This window comes from Cydia splendana, chromosome 17 (genome assembly GCF_910591565.1).
Source record: "Cydia splendana chromosome 17, ilCydSple1.2, whole genome shotgun sequence".
NCBI lineage: Eukaryota > Metazoa > Arthropoda > Insecta > Lepidoptera > Tortricidae > Cydia > Cydia splendana.
In genome coordinates this window covers 18,523,467-18,536,866 of record NC_085976.1, presented here as the reverse complement: position 1 = coordinate 18,536,866, position 13,400 = coordinate 18,523,467, and the positions used below count along the sequence as shown (strand labels likewise).

The 13,400-nt window shown below is 36.8% G+C and overlaps 1 non-coding gene across 1 annotated transcript; it reads right to left on the bottom strand.

The window, feature by feature from the left end:
• Positions 1-11,888: 11,888 nt before the first annotated feature.
• On the bottom strand, positions 11,889-11,961 carry Trnaa-agc (transfer RNA alanine (anticodon AGC)). The gene has a single exon. It is a non-coding gene; the product is annotated as a tRNA-Ala (tRNA).
• Between the last annotated feature and the right edge of the window lie 1,439 nt (positions 11,962-13,400).

The window sequence follows — 13,400 nt, the reverse complement described above, 5'->3', positions numbered from 1 at the left end:
TTCCGTTTTCGGTTCCGTTAAACTAAATTGAAAACATCTGTTTCCGTTTTCGGTTCCGATAAAACCACTTCCGTTACATCCCTGCTACGAAGCATGTGTGTGTTCATCACATATTCTGATATTTGTTCCTGAGTTTGGATATTTTCTATTGACGTTATTCATAAAAGCGTTACAAGCCTCATTTACCAAATTTAAAAAAATAATTAATTAAACATACATAAATACTTTAAGATACGTCAATTAATAGATCTAGAGACGATATGGATTAGAAGTGTCAGTGTCAAAAGTGACGTTTTTGTTTGAAGAAACGTCCCATTTGACTGACCCATATCTAATCCATACGTTTCTAGATCTATTAACTGACGTAACTTAAAGTTCGAATCGAGCCGTGAGGCTTGTAAAGTTTATTTTTTATTTATATTTTTTTATTTTTTTTTATTTATGAAGTAATACCCCTTATGGTGCTTGTACACTTACTCTACTTACTGAAGGACGGTAGAGCAGAAGAAGCGAATTTGACTGTCGGCCCGATTCGAATCGAAATCGAAATAAAAACCGGGCAAGTGCGAGTCGGGCTCGCGCACGAAGGGTACCGTACCATAATGCAAAAAACAGCAAAAAAAAAAAACGGTCACCCATCCAAGTACTGACCCCGCCCGACGTTGCTTAACTTCGGTCAAAAATCACGTTTGTTGTATGGGAGCCCCACTTAAATCTTTATTTTATTCTGTTTTTAGTATTTGTTGTTATAGCGGCAACAGAAATACATCATCTGTGAAAATTTCAACTGTCTAGCTATCACGGTTCGTGAGATACAGCCTGGTGACAGACGGACGGACGGACGGACAGACGGACGGACGGACGGACAGCGAAGTCTTAGTAATAGGGTCCCGTTTTACCCTTTGGGTACGGAACCCTAAAAAGCGTATCTTAAAGTTCAAATCGGGCCGTAAGTCTGAGCAAAGTGTAAATAGGTACGAGAGTTCTTGCCCTATGCTATGACGGTCTTCCCAACCGAAAGTTTCTATGCCGATGCCGGTCTCATCTACATTGACATTAATTTTAATACACCGTATCAATATGTTCGAAAAAAATAACTTTTTCTCAAACATGCAATGAAATATTGATGTTATGTTCCTTATAATAGGCTGCGAAGTATGACGTTTCAGGTGCGGCTAGGACAAAAGGTCGTTAATGGAATTTCATACACATCTTGTAGGCCTAGGCCGGCAAAGTCCTCTTTTTTAATTTTCATTTCACAGATATTTGTGACACAGCATCGTGGCATTCATCCATAAAAAAAACTAGAGGCAGTATTTGCTTTATGGTTCGTAATGACACTTTGCCACTACGCCTATAAAAAAAAACAAAAAACAATGTTTGCTATAATTTGCAGTTTTATTTGTATAAAATCAACAAGAACTTAATAAATAATACATTCAATAATTTTATAATTTTAAATTATAAATTTAACTACACAAATAAAAACATTTAAAATATTTCTAAACGTTAGCGGTAAAAAGGTCTACTCAAACACGCGTAGTTATATTTTTATCTCAAACATGCAATGAAATATTGATGTTATGTTCCTTATAATAGGCTGCGAAGTATGACGTTTCAGGTGCGGCTAGGACAAAAGGTCGTTAATGGAATTTCATACACATCTTGCAGGCCTAGGCCGGCAAAGTCCTCTTTTTTAATTTTCATTTCACAGATATTTGTGACACAGCATCGTGGCATTCATCCATAAAAAAAAACTAGAGGCAGTATTTGCTTTATGGTTCGTAATGACACTCTGCCACTACGCCTATAAAAAAAAAAACAAAAAACAATGTTTGCTATAATTTGTAGTTTTATTTGTATAAAATCAACATGAACTTAATAAATAATACATTCTATAATTTTATAATTTTAAATTTAACTACAGAAATAAAAACATTTAAAATATTTCATCTAAACGTTAGCGGTAAAAAGGTCTACTCAAACACGCGTAGTTATATTTTTTAAATTGTTATGGAGGTAAAGTTGAAAAATATTCATTCTGTTTTATTGGATTTATGGTGCGTTGTTGATTTTTTGACTTTAATATGAGTTCCGACGAAATAATGAAATTAATATTAATTGTAATCGTAGGTGTTGGAATTGGCAGCGTAAGCAGAATTGATTTTAATAACTTGCTGCCTCTGCCGCCAAGTCAAAGACGAAGTATGTATATGGTTGCTTATAGAAATTTTATTATTTGAGAAACTAAGAAAAATGGCTTACAGTTTATTAGAAACAGTTTTGTGGCATATTTTAAATGAATGTAACTACAAATTCGTCAACACTGTGGAAATTATACTTATTTACTCCATACATAAAGCAAAGATGTATGTGAAACATGATATCAACATGAAAGACTATGTAAACTTATGTGACGAAAACGACAGTCAGACGGATACAAGGCGAAAAAATCAAAGATACTTACATGAAAATATACGGGTAGTAAAAATACACGACTCGTGTAAAACATACGCGTGATAATGATAGAGGTACGTGTTGGTAATATTTTGGGTGTAGTTTACTTTTAGTTTTTTCTATAAATAAAACTTGGGTTTCGTGGATTTTTTATTTTATTTATTTCATTGCATGTTTGAGAAAAGCACTATACATACCTCGGCGGGAAATGGGGTTGCCCGCGCTCAGACCTATGTCTTCGGCCGGCAACCCCTTTCGTCCCGGCCTCTGTAGTAATGTACTATTATACCTATTTCTTTTCCTGTTTGTTATATTTGCTGTTTTGGTTCGTGATATAAAGCTTAAATACCTACTCTAGTCATAATATTTCATCATAATTATCTGGTGAATAAAGCACCTTTGTTTATAATTTGATATCAAACTAATTAAATACCAGTCGCGTGCAATACACATGATAAATTTGGTAGAAAATAATTAATTAAATTAGAATACGAATTTCTCGAGAGTTTAGGACTTGTTTGGCTTAATTCCAGTGTTCTTTATAATAATTATTATAGCAGATGTAAATAACTTGATTCAAACATCATTTTGTGACGTGATGTACGCGTTTACGTTGTGTCATTTCGTATGATTGACTTTCCAAAACGTCCCGCTTGGCGCGCTGTTCTAAATCCCATGCAAAAATAGACATAACGAAAACGCGAAAGCTCGTCACGATATCGAATTAAATTTACACTAGGGAATCGGATGTCATTGTACTTTCGAAAGTAGTCGTGGCTAGAACATACAAACTTTTGACTGCATACGTAAATATGTGAAATATCCCAACGTCCCACAGCGTCGCAGAAATAAAATATAGTTTATTTGATTCAGTCCGGAGTTAGGAACTGGCGGCAATTCAGCCGTCCTCGGCGGCAGGACTCAGGGGAATCGCGGCTTGTTCCGCGGCTTGTTTCGTACGTGTGTCTTTGAGTTTTTATAAAAATGGTACGAATATATAAATAAAGACGAAAAGACATAGGTACAGTAGTCTGCATTATAATAGTAATTTATTTATAGTACAGTAAATTAACCATTATTAAATTGCACAACGGGACTTAATCGCGTATTTAAGCTTTAAGATTTACCTCCAACGTTTCGACAGTAAATTAAGTCAATTCAATTCAATTCATCTTTATTTCAGATAACAAAAGATCCATATTACATTAAAATTAATTACGAATTATAAAAAAATACGATAATAATTTAAAATTAACAAAATAAATAACGGCAAAAAATTCAGTCAAATAGTGATGTATGTAGTGATGCACAGTCGTGACAAAAAAATCCTAGTATGTAGTTAGTTAGCAATTACTGTAATTAGTTTAGTATAGTACTTAGACATAAGTTTTAGTTTTATTCTTATCATAACCCCTATAAATAAGTAATAGTACTTAGACAGTCATTTGTTGTTCGTAAGCGGCACTATCACTAGAGCCTCAAGAAAACAAACCAAGTAGTCGGTCAAAAATCCAGCCATGTGGTCACATACCTATCTTAGAATAATTTCTAAGTATCTAAATAAAGCTATATAAATGTATTTTATATTTTGAGAATTTGAACTGGAATTTCCTAAAGCAACATAAACATGGGATTTAGCTTTCTAACCAAAATATACAGAATTAAGCACCGGGCTGAGTAGTTGCGAGCTAACAAACAACGTTCTCTGCGGCAAATACAATATCTGCTTAGGACAAAATGCGGTCACAGATAAGTGAACAGCAACGCTACTTTTATACAGGCCAATTCTAATATACACTGACATTACGCTCGAACAGTCAGCTGCAGAAGTTGCTACGCGGGCCAGGTGTTCAAAATGATCTTGACGCGACGAATGCGCGACTTTATTGTTAAGAGTAAGCGTGTCAAGACTGTCAAGGTAATTCACCTCGCCCGCTTAGCAACTTCTGCTGCTGACTTGTACTTGTCCGTATACCCGTATCGGCGAAGGCGAGACGCACGATATAACTACATAAATAAAATGATTCAAATATCATTCTGATGTCAGGTACCTATGTTCATATAAAGGTGACGTTCCATTTCCAACGACAGCTATAACTACCGTCGCGACGTTACTGTCAATTGGGATTGTCATTCATTTTACTATGCAAATTGACAGTAACACCAACGAGTCGCCACGGCAGTGCAACTGTCGTTGGAAACGGAACGTCACCTTTAGCCTGTTAGTTTGGCAAAGGTCGCTTTTCAGTGGACTGGAGCATACCCAGAAATAATTGATCGATCACTGTCGTATTCAGGTGAATAAACCATACTTTTTCCTATTTGTTAACTTTTTGGTGAGGGCACATTTAATTTTCTACAATCATGGTCACCCTACAAGACCTAATTAATAAACATAAAACCTCTTTAACCGTAGGCAGCATTTTGATTACGAAGAAAATAAACTGTCAAACTTGAGTAAGATAAGAGTTTTCAAAAGTTAGAATCATGCTGTCTTTGTCTTATACTAGTATTATAACCTTAAAAAGAGGGACTACCTATAGTTTACTGAGAAAATTGGTTGCTAGGCTATAAACATGGAAAAATATAAAACAAACAACAGTCATTTCCAACCCACATTGCCAAAAGTGATGTAGCTGTTTTAAGTAAATCTGTGTCAGAACACAAGCTTTAATTCAGCTGGTCCCAAAATAGCTTGTTGTTACTACTAGTTGTCGAAATGCAAGTTGCTAACATTGTTTTCTTAAATGCTTGTACTTAAGACGAAACAGGAGCTGAGTTTTAAATATTTTAGGTAAATATACCCGTCTCGCTAACGGAAGCGGCACCTAGAAGTAGTGCGATAAGGACAAGGCGAAAAATCCTGCGTAAAAATCTCAAAAATCGAGGTTTCGTACTCCTCTGTTTCCTCCTCCAAAACTTAACCAATCGTAACCAAATTTGGAAATCTAAATGATTATAAAATTATCTGTGTCGGACCGTTTTGCTTTTTTGGCTCATTGATATCAGTTTTGAATGCCACGCCTCTCATTGCGGCATAGGCAATTAGGCCATTTTGGCCATTTTTGAAGGGCTCTAGCGCCTTAAAAAACAAAAATATCAAAAAAAGCAAAACGGTCCGACACAGATATTAACAATATTAATCTGTGTTGAAAATATCATTGCTCTAGCTTCAAAAACCACGGAGGAAAACGAGGAGTACGTTTGTATGGAGAAATGACCACTCCCGTTGGCTCTTAACTACTATAGCTACTTCTAGAGGATGACTCACGCTAGACCGGGCCGGGGTCGGGCCGGAGCTTCCGGCGCTTCGTTTTCTATGAAAGCACCACGTGATCACCGGCCCGGCTCGGTCTAGCGTGAGTCATCCTTAACTCCAAGCGCAAAGTATACCTAATTATTTCTATTTTTTTTTAGGATTATATTTATTATATGTACATAGCTATGTTAGTCATGTTACGTACCTATGGGTCTTTTTTGGCTGATAGTATATTATTATTTTAGTTTTTTTAAATAGTAATATACAGAGTGATTCACGAGACCTGAGCAGGACTAATCCTGCACACTCAGTAACTGATAATTGATCGATCGTCGTATTCAGGTGAATAAACCATACTTTTTCCTATTTTTTAACTTTTTAGTGAGGGCACATTTAATTCTCTACAATCATGGTCACCCTACAAGACCTAATTAATAAACATAAAACCTCTTTAACCGTAGGCAGCATTTTGATTACGAAGAAAATAAACTGTCAAACTTGAGTAAGATAAGAGTTTTCAAAAGTTACCAGACCGTGATGACACTGATGACATTTAATTTGACACAGAATATCGGTAGTTTAGTATTCTCATTTTAGGGTGACCATGCATGTTGTAAATAAATTAATAACTTTTTTTTTCAACACGACTAGAAAATTAACGTTAACCTCACTAATACTGATACGAAACAGTTGCTTATAATTTACGTAATGCGCAGTGTTAGTCCTGCTCACGTCTCCTGAATCATCCTGTATTATATAGATACCTTAGCCTAAAGCTTATTTTGTAAACCAGGACAGGTCTATATACCAAATAAACATACCAAACTGTCTGAACTCAGACTGACATGAGATCACACACTAAGTGTAACTTACGAGGCGTAAGTTGCGCAATTGCATTAAACTTATGAAATGAATTCAATTCGCGATGCATTAAGCTGCACATTTGCAACTGAACTAAACCAGCGGCATTTTGCGTTAAGCGCGCTGCTCTCGTGCGATTGGTCGCAGTTATTGTAAAACTTTCTTTATTTAAGTAATAACATAATAAAACACTAACAACTTATAAAAAAATTTACCTAAGTCGTAGGCGGTCGGTAGGGTGCCCGGAAGGCTGGCCGCTTTGCCCCGCTGGATGGCAATGCTGATCCGGATTGTAAAAACCGATATGACCTTCAAATCTTCTAGAAAATATCATAAAAAATACTCATACTGAATACCTTGGCATACTAAATACCTTTTTGGTGACATACTGATGATTAATGTGTCTCTATCGTGATTACAATAAATGTGCAAAGTTGTGAAAAGCTTCCAAAATGTTGGAAAAGTTCTTGGACACAGAAATGAAGGAACGTGTCATTTTGGGAACGGAAAATTTATATCCCCACACAAAAATATTATATGAACGTTATACGTAATTTTTCCATGTGAAAATCCGCAATTTTGTAAATCTTCAGACTCATCAGAACATCTAGTGAAAATTTCATTCGATAGCGTGACGGACGTACGCGCTTGCGTTAAGTCACATTTTGTATGGGATTTTGAACAGCGCGCCAAGCGGGACGTTTTGGAAACTCAAAATCCCATACAAAATGAAACAACGCAAACGCGTACGTCACATCACGCTATCGAATTAAATTTACACTAGGGGTAGGTACAGGGCTATAACCGCGAAAATCGAAGTTCGCAAATTGCGGCCATTTTTCTCTGTCACTCTAATTACGCCTTCATTGGAGTAAAAGAGAAAGATCCCCGCAATTAGCGAATTTCGGTTTTCGCGGTAGCCCCCCTGTAGTCGTTAATGTCGTGATGCGTCGTCTGTCGTTTGCCTCTCGCCTAAATATCTTGCTCCCGCCGTGAAAGTTTGCGGCGAACAGAACTCCGATACCGCCATAACAACACACAGTGAAATTATATGAATTATGCTTTGATTATGATTTTCGGGTTTCATTAATAATAATTGTATGTATTTAGCGGTTAATTGAAATTATAATGAATGTTTGTTTTATACAGTGATACACACTATTTATGTGGCGCTAATATTGTTTAAGCAATTATGATCAAATTGAGCTTTTGAGTATAATATAAATCACTATTTATTTTAAATAACGTACCCTACAGTCAGCGAATAATCGCGGATAGAAGATCGAGTCAATTATCGCGTTTAACGTTATCCATAATATTTACTGTTTTATATTACGTGACATTAGCTTCTTCTCGCGCCTTCGTCAGCGTGGAATGATGGTGATTATTATTAAAAACTATCCATAAGATCCTCTCCCGCCTCATAATATCTCTATACCAAATTTCATCTAAATAAGTTTAACGGTTTAAGCGTGAAGTGAAGAGACAGAATAGAGTTACTTTCGCATTTATAATATTACCTAATATAGGTAGTAGGAATAAGTGAATCTCTTTTTGAAGCAAAATACTTTTGACGCATCTCATTCGCTAACTTTATATTAAAAACCCTTTTGAGCAGCAGACTCAAACTTTCAACCCGAACTCAGCTAACTCTCATCTTTATAACGATAATGATGTCACAAGACATTTGACTTTAAGCATTTTAGGAGGAACCTCATCAGATGCTAATCCCTAAATTAAGAGCGAATGAAGATGGATGCTCAGGATGGCTTGTTGAGCAGAGGTGTTCCTTGGGGAACACCCTTAAACAAACTTACTTCAATCAAATATGTACCTTGAAGCGAGGAAGCAGAGTTGCTTTTGTGTGTGCCGTGGCCGCGTCGGGAGTTGTGATTCTTTCAGATTATCTGGAGATCAGAAGGGTGCAATAAGTCTTGTACAAGGGGTTTTGAATGCTTTGAAGGCTTTGGTAATGAAAGGGTGTTGTTGCTTCGAAACGTTTGCGTTACTAGAAGTTGTATGCAGAATTTTATATTGTACATATTAATGATTTTTTGTATAAGAATGACCCCGATTTTTGTTAGTTTCAAGGTCTGTTTTTTTAGGTTTTTAGGTAAGAAGAGTACCTTGGTTTATCCTGATTTTACAGATTTTTTATTGGCAGGTACTTTACCAATAATCATATTTCTATTAGTAAACCATTTTTTAAATCAAAATTTACATGTATAGCACAACCATTTCATAAGTATTCTAGCGAAGTTAGCAACTAAAACATAGCAAAGTTGGTTGAAGCTGCAACTGCAGATCTGTCTCCATTAGAACGCCGCATTAGCCTGACGGATGGTCCGTGCGGACATCTCAGCTTATAGGATTTAGACTTGAACCGTTACGGACTGTGTTTAGGTCCAGATACCTAATTCTCTGAGACTATCTTTCTCTTCAAATTGTAGTAAAACGTTCCGGTAACATCTTAAATTAGCGCAGAGGTTACGTGGACCGATGCCTACTTTATCAAAAAAATTGGACATAATTTTTTCGTAAAAGACTTCTTTACTGCCTGGTGTTGTCCTAACTTTCTGTTCATTTTTTTAAATTTCTTTGTAAGTATTAGGTATCATTGAGAAATTATCGATGATAAATTGTAAAGTAACATTTTAAATAGCGTAACATATCTCATGATTGTTCCCTAGTTCCGAAATCCTTGTTAAAGACGAGGATCGTACACACGACTGACTCTCGATTGAAGTTCACCGGGACACAACCTCCAAGCACAAATCAGAGGGGTTTTCAGAAAAAAAATGGTACCATTTACTTTTTCTCGAAAAACTATCAACTTTTGGGTTATTTAGACTCAGAATCACGAGTTGACTATTGAATGAGACAAAGAAAAAAAGTGTCCCAATGTTTTTCATACGAATTTTGGGTGTCCATAGAAAATGTATTGTGATAAGTTACAAAACTGTAATTATTTTTTGGACATTTTTATTTATTTTAAATCGATAGTCCACGTGATTCTTCTTTGAGTAGAAATAACCCAAAAGCTGATGGATTTTCGATAAAAGTTAATGGTACACTTTTAAGTGAAAATAAATAATAAATAAATAAATAAATATTATAGGACTTTTTCACAGAAATTGACTAAGCTCCACGGTAAGCTCAAGAAGGCTTGTGTTGTGGGTACTCAGACAACGATATATATAATATATAAATACTTAAATACATAGAAACAACCATGACTCAGGAACAAATATCTGTGTCATCGCACAAATAAATGCCCTTACCGGGATTTGAACCCGGGACCATCGGCTTCATAGGCAGGGTCACTACCCACTAGGCCAGACCGGTCGTCAAAGCCTACAGAGCGAAATTTGAAGTATGGTTCCAGATAATGATCACCGCTTTGTGTCTTGTTCAAGACAGTTCCAGCGAAAAATCTGGTCGTTAACCGTACCGGTTGACTAAGAGAAGAGCCCTGTGCTGGCCAGCAAAACATTAATCAGCGCGTGACGATACCTTGGAAGATTTTAGCGCACGCGCTGATTGAGTTAGATGTTTAGGTATATCGCGTAAATTAAGAATGTAGTGTTATTATAAATTCACTGTAGGTATATAAGCACTAGTTAATACGGAATAAATTAATCTATGTCTGTATATCTACCAGCCAACGGAAGCTATTCTCATCTGCCACATTGCTCCTAAAAAGCATATATGAACCAAAATCAAACATACCACTGCATACGCGCCTACAACTCCTTGTTTATTCACATAACCACACTGCAACTTTAAATCGCCTTAAAAATGTTTTCCAGACTTCAACTGTTTTCTTGGCGACTTAATTTAAATTTAACATCCATGTAAGGTATAGTGGGAATTCAGCTGTGGATAAAATGATTCAAAATTCAGTCTTAGTAAATGGTGGTAAGGTTGGTTTTAAAGTGTGTTCGTTGCAACGTAAAGCAGTGGTAATCCTTATGAGGGAAGGGAGTAAATCCACCGCGTGTGTTCTCGCCTTAATCTGATGAAACAAGGCAGGGAGAGATTCCAGTGAGAGATTTTATTAAGTAAAATAATTGAGTATTCATAGAAGGTGGATCTTCACTTATGCTCCTTGAACCTATAGTGTCAGTTATAGAGATAAACGAATTTACAATATCCGATTTCAATGTAGTTTTTCGACTGGTGAAAGATTTGTTTGAAAAAGGGACCTTCTTTTATTTATTGTCAGGTCAAGCTCTGCGTGTTCATTATACATTGTATTATATTCTTTTAAGGAGGTAAAGGCCGCCAAGCTCAAGTGGGATTGGGCGGAAACGTCTGTCCAATGCAGGGGCAGAGGCAAACCAAAAAAGAGAAAACGGAACGACCTCGACTCATTTTGCAGCGACTGGTGGTGGGAGCATGCACCAAACTGTGATGGTTGGCGGAAGAAAGGGGAGGCCTTTGTCCAGCAGTGGGACACGAAATAGGCTACCAAAAAAAACTACTAACAGCAACATTCTTATCTGGCCATCGGTTATGACTCAAACTACCTAAACATGAGTTCTACACCCCAACAGAGTTGAACATTACAGGGCTAATAAATTAAGAGAGTTACTCTCTCGAATCCATCTCTGTAAGAGATGTGTGTGAATGAAATTGGAATGAAGCACGGCAACAATGCGACGAAACGGTTACAGGATTGCCCGTCTAAGGATTGGATTTGGATTTAATACACTCAAGAGCATTTGGAGCATTGCGTTTGGAGCAAGATAAAAAGGTCTTTGACATAGATCAGAATTGGCAATCGGCTAACTCAGTTAGTATACCTACGAAGGAAAAAAATTACAAAAACTTTCAGATTAGGTATGTATCTCCAAAGAAATTTAAAGGTGTATGGTATAGTCCCTAATGCATTTGACGCTAGTGAGGACTCTTTGGTGAGAAGAGACATATGTCTAAAATTCGGACTTATAATAGAAACTTGATGGTGTTTATAAAAAACAGGAGCAATCTAATAAAAAACGAGTTAAACAAAATCTTTTAAAAACAGACGCAAAGAGGTGTTTATACCCGCTCAGAGCTTTTTTAATAAAACTTCCATAATGACGCGCCTGGGGCTTTGTAAAAATATAGTGGAGCTAAGCTCTCCTAAAGCTGCCTTAGCACGCTCTACGAGCTTTTAAAGTTTATTCATTGCTGCGAACTTTAACTGGGGACAAAGCTTCCGCAAGTCTCTTGAATGTGGTTTTAGATATTAACAGAGCCTATGGGGCATACTATTTTCTTCTTGTTGTCATTAAAAGAGTCTTAACCTTTAAAGTGTAAAATTCACTGTCTTGAGCGGGACTTGAACCCGCGACCACCGGATCGCTAGTCCAGTGCTCTTCCATCTGAGCTACCAATACCTTCCTAATACAGCGAATATTTCCACCATATATGAGGAGGTCCTAGCGACATCTACCAAGACAAGACCAAGACAGCGAAATTTCCCCTTTTTAGTTTGTTTCAAAGCTTAATAGCATCGTCCGCAGACATTTCTGCTTGATACAAAATTAGTCTTAAACTACTTTTGAAGAAGGATTTTCAATTCTTTAATTTTTCGTGTATTTAAATAGCGAGACCATCTTCATGGTGAGTCATAAAGGTACCGTTCGAATTCAGACTGCATCAGCATTACTGCTTCAGAAGTGCAGCGTAATATTACAGCCGACTGTGCTTCTGGCGCAAATGTCGAAAATCCGAGCAGCAACATCGATTTTTACATTTACGGCTTTAATGCAGTCGGCAGTACAGTCAGCAGCAGAAGTTGCTAAGCGGGCAAGGTGTTCAAAATTATCGTGACGCGACTTTATTGTTAAATGAATAAGAGCGTGTCAAAGTAATTTTGAACAACTCGCCCGCTTAGCAACTTCTGCTGCTGGTGCTGATTGTACGTATACTGCTGCAGTAATGCTGCCGACTCTAAATAAGTTGTAAGGGGCAGTTCAAGAAGACTGTGTTCGGCTCTTGAGTGAGCAAACAACATATTTTCGATATTATACAGGGTGGCCAAAAAATAAGTGCATTCCCGTTGCCTAGGAGGTTTTGGGATTATACTGAGCAACTTTTACTATGGGACCATCCCCGAAATCGCGAAAAAAAATTGGCTATTTCATAAATTTTGGCTGGTCTATTTTCTATGGGTGGGTAAATTTTTATTTCGCGATTTCGGGGTTGGTAACGTCCCATAGTAAAAGTTGCCTAGTATAATCCCAAAACCTCCCTGGCAACGGCAATGCACTTGTTTTTTGGCCACCGTGAATAGATACTTTATGCACATTTGAGTGTAAAGGTCTTACAACGCTTCACAATCCTTACTCCCTCAAGAGAGCCGTAACTCAACTGCTTGCACACTCGTAATTATCATTAGTGTCGCTACAACACCATTCTGCTCCAGGCATAACAGCCATAACAGCCACTGCAGTACTCATTCAATTGCTTACCGTATTCTCGTGCAATGAATTCCAAATTCAAACTGGTTTCTGGCAGTTACTGCTGTTACAAGTAGTGCAGTTATTTAGTCGTAAACTTTAAGAAACACGTGGCAATTAAATTTAATATTACTTGTACTAGTTTTAAAGTCACACGTTGTTACGGACGTACATAAACTTACGTGAGGTAAGATTTATTAGTATTGTTCTGTGTGTAGTTAACATACGTAAGAACGAGAACGCGACTGTCATAATTTTACTATGGCCATTATTGCATTTTACTACCTTTGGGCAGTAATGGTAAGTTTGCATATTATAACAGCTGTAGAAAACCAGTTTGATTTGAAATTTATTGCGCGAATACGGTAAACAAT